At 33.8% G+C, this 8651-nt stretch overlaps 1 long non-coding RNA gene across 2 annotated transcripts; it reads right to left on the reverse strand.

Annotated features, from left to right (window-relative positions):
* Positions 1-479: 479 nt before the first annotated feature.
* On the reverse strand, positions 480-5317 carry LOC107897714 (uncharacterized). 2 transcript variants are annotated; one of them, XR_001684261.2, is made up of 6 exons: positions 5102-5317; positions 4687-4843; positions 4507-4575; positions 4071-4424; positions 3853-3967; positions 480-809 (listed from the first exon to the last, which is right to left on the reverse strand). It is a non-coding gene; the product is annotated as an uncharacterized lncRNA (long non-coding RNA). The 2 variants fall into 2 exon arrangements; XR_001684260.2 differs by having other exon boundaries at positions 3843-3967; positions 5102-5312.
* Positions 5318-8651: the final 3334 nt, after the last annotated feature.

The following is an 8651-nucleotide window of genomic DNA, read 5'->3' on the forward strand; positions in this document are numbered from 1 at the left end:
GACATGGTGGTGGCCACACAAACCTAAATTTTTCTTCAACTTTGGGTATTTTAATTTTAAATTATATTCTAGGGTAATTTTTAATGTAAATTACGAATTTTCTGGGACTTTGACTTAATTTGAGTTATTATTTATTTTTTTCGAATTTATAACTGCTAAGACGTTTAAATCAAAAATACAAAGTTTCCTCTAAACACGCGATTTACTCAAAACAACTTAAAAAAACTTCCGCAATAAATTTTACAAAAAAGTTTGACTAGATAAGTAACGATTTTAAGGTTAAGTGAAAACAAATAGAAAATTATTTTATCGTAACAACCTAGTTTCAACCACTATCACGAGACATCACCATGGTATCACCAGATTCAGCTAAAACGTCTAGACTAGATTTGGGTTACTACAAGCATATTTTAGGAAAAGATAACTTAATTATTGATAGCCTGATTAAGATGGTTCGTACTAAACGACTAGGCTCAAGATTGTTTGAATATCCATCTTTGAAGGTCTAAGTTTATTAGCTTTGTATCTTACCAAATTAGTCTTCAAAGGTAACAACAATAGTGAAGACTTGGAGGAAATATTCTTTTCTTTTGTTTTGTCGTTTAGTGGAATAAAAAAGATGAAAGAAAATTATCTCTCTCTTTCCTTCCACCATTTAATCATTAATAATAACTTTTAGTTAATAGGATAATTAATAATCAATGGTTAGTAAGTCTACAATCCTAGCACGCTTGTGTCTGCTGCCTCTGGCAAGAATTTAGGTTTCCTTGTTTCTTCTGTCTTTTCTTTTGGTTATCTGTGTTGTGTCCCTGAAAAATAATAGAGAATGAATTATCCCAATCAATGTTCAATGAAGAGGAAGAGGTTGCTATTCAAATTCAAGAGGATCCTAGTACAAAAAGAATGGGGAATATTTTCAATTAGAAGGGTGTTTTTTAACAGCAAGCATAATTTATTTTATAACCATGAAAAGCTCAATGGCAAATTTGTGGCATCTTGTTAGGGGTGTTCGAATCCGAGATTTAAGGGAAAAAGGTATATGAAAAGCTCTCCAAGGACATATTGGTGGGAGGATTAGTTGCAAGTGTCTTTAATGTTGACCCCTTTCGCGGTTCAAGTACATGATGTGCCTATTGGTTTGTTCTCTAGCAATTAAGAAATTTCTTGAGGTATTTTATGGAATATGATGTGTCAAATTTGGGGAAAGAACATAGAAAATTTATGCAGATCAAGGTCAATTGAAAAGGAAGAAACAAATCGAGTTTCTTAAAAAGTGGAAAGCTAGGCCATATTGATTCTTTTTGTGAGCCAAAAATGACGCTTGGAGTGGAAATCACTGAAATGGGGTGGGATTTGTCAATAAGAGCACAATCCCAAAGAGATTTGGCTATGAACAGTGTCTCGTTACGAAGGGAAGGTGAGGCAATTATGGGTGGAATTCATGAGATAAACATGGGATCGAAAAATGGATAGCGTAGGGTGAAGCATAGGATAAGTTATGGGAAGTCTTTTAATCCAATTCTTGGCTTTAATTTGAAAGGCAGTTTATACGTGCTGGTACGGAGCAAGATAATTCAATGACTAATCACACCCTAAATATGTTGGATCACAATTTGGAGGATGTGGCCCTAGTAAGAGAGGAGCTTGATGATTTACTAAGAAATGAGGAGATAAATAATACCTCAGCAAGAAACAGGAGATTGGTGGACCTTAATCACTTATTTATCAACATCTGAAGTGGATAACCGACCAGGTACAATGAAAATTTTAAGTTGGGACATCTATGGACTAAAGAGTCCAAGGAAAGTTAGAAGACTTCAACATTCGCTGAAAACTTATCCCCATATAGTCTTCAAACTTTTCAAAATTCAAATGGAAAGAGTTCAACAGAGATGTGGTTTTGTGAGTGGTATTAAGGTGAACTCGGAAGGTACTAAAGGAGGGTTATGTTTGGCTTGGCAGAATGCCATTCATATTTCACTACAAATGTTCTCTAAAAGGCATATTGATGTGGTAGTGAAAGATAATGAGAGACGTTAATTGGCAATTTACAAGTTTTTATGGAACTCTATATGCACAAGATATAGAAGATTCACGACCTGTCTTGAAACATCTAAATAAAAAAGAGAATGTCACTTAGTTAGCATGTGGAGATTTCAATGAAATTATGTATGGTTTTGAAAAAAAAGGGTAGCCTACCCCAGGATGAAATAAAGATGGAAATGTTTCGAAAAGCTTTGGAGTTTTGTCAACTACATGATGTGGGATGCTTCGGCATATGGTTCACATAGGAGAGAGGTAATCTCCCAGATACAAATATACCAAAACGTCTAGATAGGAGGTTGCCAATGATAAATGGGTTTATTTGTTTTCGGAAGTAAAAGTACAGCATTTGGTAGATTCTTTTTTTGATCGTCCTCTTTTAATTGATACAAAAAAGGAAGGAAGACCGCAAAATGGAAATTGTTCTATAATTAAAGCCTAGTGGTTTTTGGAGGATTCCTTTGTTGACGAATCTAAACATTTATGGGTAACAACATTGATCGATGTGTCTATGATCAGGTGATGATGGATTTCCAGCAATCTTTTATCAGAAGTGCCAGCATTTTATTGGAGAGGAAGTAGTTTCACTGTGTATAATTCTTGAATGGAGATATGTAGGTCAATTCAATTAACACAACTCATATTGTGCTCATTCTAAAAATTAACAACCCATCTGATATGTCACAGTTTAGGCCTATTAGATTATGCAATGTTATTTATAAATAATAGCGAAAACTATAGTGAACTGATTTCTAGAAGTGATTGATAAATGCATTGATAGTGCTCAAAGTGCTTTTGTGCCAGGAAGAGGATAATGTATTGCTTGCTTATGAAATATTGCATACTCTAAAATAGAAAAGAGTGGGGAAAAAGGGCCATATGATGGTAAAACCAGATGGGTAGATAATGATTTGAATGGAATTTGCTCAAAGATGGGTTGATACTTTTATGAAATGCATGTCTAATGTTTCATATAAGGTTATGGTCAGTGGAATTGTTGGAGTAACATTTCGTTCAACTAGGGGACTTAGACAGGGAGTCTTTTCCTAATATGGGGAGAGGACCTTTCTCTTCGTATGAGAATAGCTACAAAAGAAGGTAAGTAGAAGATATCCACAGATGTCCCATTTATTATTTGCAAACTACTGCATTCTATTTGGGGAGGCAACAAGTAGAACGGCTGCTGTTCTCAAGATCTTAAACGAGTATAAAAGATGTTCGGGATAGTGTGTGAATTTTGATAAATCAACTGTTTTTTCAGTAAAAATACAATGGAGGAATAAAGAAGATGAGTTGTCAACTTGTTGAGAAGTCAAAGTTCAAATGAACCAAAACGATACCTAGGTTTGCCGAACATGGAGGGACAAAAAAAATTAATCTTTTTTAGGCTTTGAAGGATAGGCTAAAGCAGCGCATTGACAATTAGAGTACTAGATTTTTATCGCAGGGTGGAAAAGAAGTTTTCATTAAAGCTGTCTTACAAGCCATTCTGGTATATTCAATGGCTTGCTTCTTACTCCCAAAATCTTTATGCAATGAAATGGAATCAATTGTTGTGAAATTTTGATGGCAAAAGGGACATGGAAAGGGGGGAATTCATTGGTGCTCTTGGAAAAATCTTTGTAGTTCAAAAGAAAATGGAGGTTTGGGTTTTCATAATCTTAGCCAGTTTAATATCGCATTGTTAGTCAAGCAGGGTTGACATCTTTTTAATTATCCAAATTCACTTTTATCCAGGGTTCTTAAAGCAAAGTATTATCCGCGGTCTGATTTTCTAAGTGCAAAGTTGGGGAGTTTACCTTCTCTTACCTAGAAGAGTATTTGGGCTGCAAAATGACTTCTTCTTCAAGGGCTAAGTTGGAGAGTTGGGAGAGGAAATGCCACATCTCAATTTGGATGGATTGGTGGATTCCAAGGGTAGAACCTGTTATTTGGCAGAATAGAGATGACAATGGAGAGCTGAAATTAGTATCAGATTTAATTGATGGTACAAGTAAGATGTGGAAAACAGAGGTTATTACTAATACCTTTCAAACGGACATTGCTCAATGAATTTTGCAGATTCCACTTGCAGTATCAGACTGTGAAGACATGCTTGTTTGGAAAGGTGAACCTTCTGACAGTACGGAGCTCCTATAAACTATTACAAGATACTAATTCAGATCCTAATAGCTATTTATTACAAACCGATACTAAAGAATTCTACAGAAAACCATGGAATTTACAACTTCCATAAAAAATTCTACTTCTATTTTGGTGGATATCCTGAAACTATATCCCTACACTAGCCAATCTCAGATGCAAATGAATAACCACAAATGTGAGATGTCCTTGATGTTGCTCCGGGGAAGAGGATAGCTTCCATGTCTTTCAACAATGCCCTACAAGCATTGAAGTATGGCAGAATCTTAATATGGCTTGGGTTACAGCACATCTAGATCAAAATATTAGGACATGACTTACTTGGGTTTTCAAAAAAGGCACTAAGGAACAGTGTCAGATGTTTTGCTGTGCTCTGTGGATTATATGGAGCTTGCAGAACCAAATGTTGCATGAAAGAAAACTCGCATCAGGAAGGGATCTAGTACAGAAAATACAGAGCTATTTAACAGAACTAGAAGGAGTAGGAAAGAAAAAGCGTACCTTGGGGATTGCTAGAACACAGGGGCAAAGAGAGGAGACAACAAGGGACATAGTACAGTTCGATGCAGCTTTTGACATTCGAGACTGGAGGGGAGAGATTAAAGCCTAAAAAATGACCCTTCATGCCAATGTTTCATGTCCGTGTGTAGCAGAGGCCCTTGCATGTTTACAGGCAACCAAGTTAGGCATTTTAATGGGTATAAGATCAATCACGCTTATGGGGGACTTGAAAACAATCATAAAAAAATGTCAAGCGGCAGATATGGATAAATCGATTGTCGGAGCGATTATCAGAGATATCCAAAGTTGTAAATCTCAGTTTCAAGAAATCATTTTTTGGTTTATTCAAAGATCAGAAAATATTCAGGCCCATAAGCTAGCGAAGGAAGCATTAGTAAAAGGGGAAAAGATGTACCTGGTAAGGGATGTGCCGATCTGCAATGAAGTTGCTTTGGAAGAGGAATGGCCAAGGAACCTAGGTTGAAGAGATTTCAAATAAGAAGTGAATTGAAAATGATAGCAGATAGAGGAAAGATTTTTTTGTAACTGTTATCTACTGAGCAGGTGTGACGTTTCGGCATAGAAAGTTGGGATTTTAATTGCATCCAGCTGGCTGATTAGACTGGGAAATGATCATAGGTTGCTTTTTCTTTTATTTATTATTTCATTTTCTACTCTAGTTTTCTTTTGTTTTAAGGCTTGTTGGGCTATTTCCTATGTGTAGCCCACCCTTTGTTTTTCGGTACAGTCTGCAGAACAGAGCCCAATCCTATTGGGTATTAGATTTTTGTCTTGATCCTTTATTTATAATATCCCAGTCAATTTATTCAAAAATAATAATCAAGGGTTAAAATCATAACATGGTTAGCTTAGTGGAGTTTTATGGCCACGATCACATTAATTATCTAAACTAATTTAGTATTATTTTAATTGCTATTGTAACATTGACGTAATTATCACTTTTAGGTCCTACCAATTTCTAAATCAATTCTTAATCGTTTTGGTCACTAAACAATTTAATTCCTATACTATTTATAAAATATTTTATTAAATTAATTCCACTTAACGGTTCTATCTTAAAATTTTGGAGCCACACATAAATGCTCGATTCAAATTTTCTGCTAACTTGATTTACTAATTTTGACCTTTAATTCGAATTTTCTAATGTCGTTGAAATCTTGATCGTTACAATTAAAGTAGTATGCATTAATGTAATTAATACTTGTTATATATATTCCTACTTTAATCTATTCTTAACACAATGAATTTGAATTATATTAGCACCACTGAGTATTCAATACTCAACGTACAGTTATGTTTGTTTCTATGCGGAGGTATTGGACATGAGTAAACATAGATTTTAAGTGGTCAAGCATCCAACTCAAAAACTCAACTCGAAACACACCTTTTTACCTCTTTTGTATGTATATATGTGTTGGTGTTAAAATGACATGTATCTAGTTGTTTTGGGCATGTCATTTAAGTGGTCATTTTGGTATATTTAGTACTTGGCTTATAAGGTTTTATGAGATGAATTTTAATCTTTAATTAGTAGATAATTATGCTAGTTTATATAAGTTTGATTATGTGAATTAGTTAATTAAAATATGATACATTGATGATTATAATTTGATAATGTTTGGTTGTGTTTGTATATGTTAAATTGATTGTCTTGTTTTGGTATAAATTTTAGATATATTTAAGGTACCATTTGGCACTGTTTGATCACTTGAAAATGTGCATTTAAGGTTATTTTACCATTGAGTTTCGAGATAACATAAAAATGTCTCGAGGCAACGTAAACATATCTCGAGACCATAAGAACAAAATTTACCTTATATTTTGACCTACATGCTTAGTGTCTCGAGACTTGGCAAACTAGTCTTAGGATAATCCTATTTAAGCCTGGAGACAAGTGGTCTTTGTCTCGAGACAAGTAAACTTTGAAGCTAAATTAATTTTTCCCAACTCCAGGTCTCGAGCCAAGAACCCCTTGTCTTAATACATTCAAACATTGAAGCTAAAATAAGTAAACCTACAACCATTCACCTTGTACTAGCAATTGTTGTTCAAAATAAGTAGTCACTTCAATAGATTGATGTAAAAAATGTCTTTCTACAAGGTTATCTTGATGAACAGGTTTATACGAGGCAACCATCAAGTTTTGAAGATCTGAATCATCCTGACCATGTCTTTAAATTAAAAAAAAGGTGATACAAGGACTCAAGAAGGCGCCTCAATAATGGAACAAATAACTCACAAAATTTTTATGAAAATTGGCTTCAAATAATTTGCCTGTGAAGAATCCTTATTTGTCTATGATGACTTTGGTATTTCAATTTTTCTACTTGTCTATGTAGATGAAATTATCATGACTAGTAATAATTCAATTGTTGTCCAATAGGTTATTACTTCTATTTCACAGAAATTTCCACTTAAAGAACTTTATCAAAAATTTTTCTTAGGGTTGAAGTAATACCAACTAAAAATGGTCTATTCTCGACAAAAAGAAAATACATTTAGGATATCCTAAATGAAATAGGGATGCAAGAAACAAAGGAGTTTTTACTCCCATGAGCTCCTCTCACCATTACAAGCTTTTAGATGAGTTTGACCATACTGATGCCATTATATACCGAAAAAACTATTGGGAAACTCTACTATCTTTCCTTTACAAGACCTGATAGTCTGTCTCCTATGAACAAACTTTTTCAATTTATGCATGCTCCATCATACATACATTGGCAAGTAGTGAAACACATTTTTTGGCACTTGAAACAGACCTTCAACTATGGTCTTTAGTTCACTTGTCATTTGGATCCGAATCTTTATATGTAATCAGATGTTGATCGGGCAGGTGATTACACTAATAAAAAATCGAAAATTGGTTTTGTTCTTTATTTTGATCCAAATCTAATAAGTTGGTCCTTAAAGAAATAATATGCAATTCCTCGCTCTTCCACCAAAGCTAAATATCAAGCAATCACAATGCTGACTCTAAAACTCTTTGGGTTATGAATCTGGTAAAATAGTTCAAACTTTCACTATCTCATCCTTCGAAAATCTTTTGTGAAAATCTAGTTGTGACATCTCAAAGTCAACATCCAATTATGTATAGCAAAATGATGCATCTTGAAGTGGATTTACATTTCGTTCATCATCATGTTTAGAGAAAAATTTGGATATCACACACATTTTTATGATCGATCAAATTGCCAACACAATTACAGAAGCACTACCCAAAGTAGCCTTCATGCATAACCTTAACAAGTTAGTTGTTGCTCGACAACCCCAAACTTGAGGGGTTTTATTGCCTAACCAAGTCATGAGAAACCTAGATTTCTTATTTGAATTTTATGTTGGAAAAATCTGGTTTAGAAGATGACTTTCAATCATAAGGAAAATTTAAAATTTTAAAAATCGAGTTAGTTTGTGATATTTATAGTAATCTTTTTTCCCTAAAAGTACTTGTGCTTTGTGTGAGATGGATATACATCATTCCCGACTTTCAACCGAACAACCTTCTCCGTTATCCTCGTACCCCAAATTTGTAATTTATTTTATGAATAATTGTTAAATTAACTATACACAAAAGTTCTTTCAACTAAAAAACTTTTTTCTTAGATTTAAACCACTCCATGCATAATCCAATTCACTCGCTTCCCCATCATACATACTCATTTCATGAATGAGTCACAAGATTTTCCTTTTGACATGTTGCAATTAAACGAAGAAGGTTTGATGAATGAAAATTTTAAGGAAATTAAGAGTTGATGACCAAAGATTTAAGTTTTTGTTTTGGATATTTAGAAATTAGGGATTTTAAGATCGATGAAAAAAAGTTGAGGAAAGAGCTTGGATTTCATGTTTTTATCATGTCATTGTTATGTTTTTTCTTAATTATTTTTTCGTTTATTATGATACACATGAAAATTCATGTAAGATTCTTTGTTGGAAAATGAACA

This window comes from Gossypium hirsutum, chromosome A06 (genome assembly GCF_007990345.1).
Source record: "Gossypium hirsutum isolate 1008001.06 chromosome A06, Gossypium_hirsutum_v2.1, whole genome shotgun sequence".
NCBI lineage: Eukaryota > Viridiplantae > Streptophyta > Magnoliopsida > Malvales > Malvaceae > Gossypium > Gossypium hirsutum.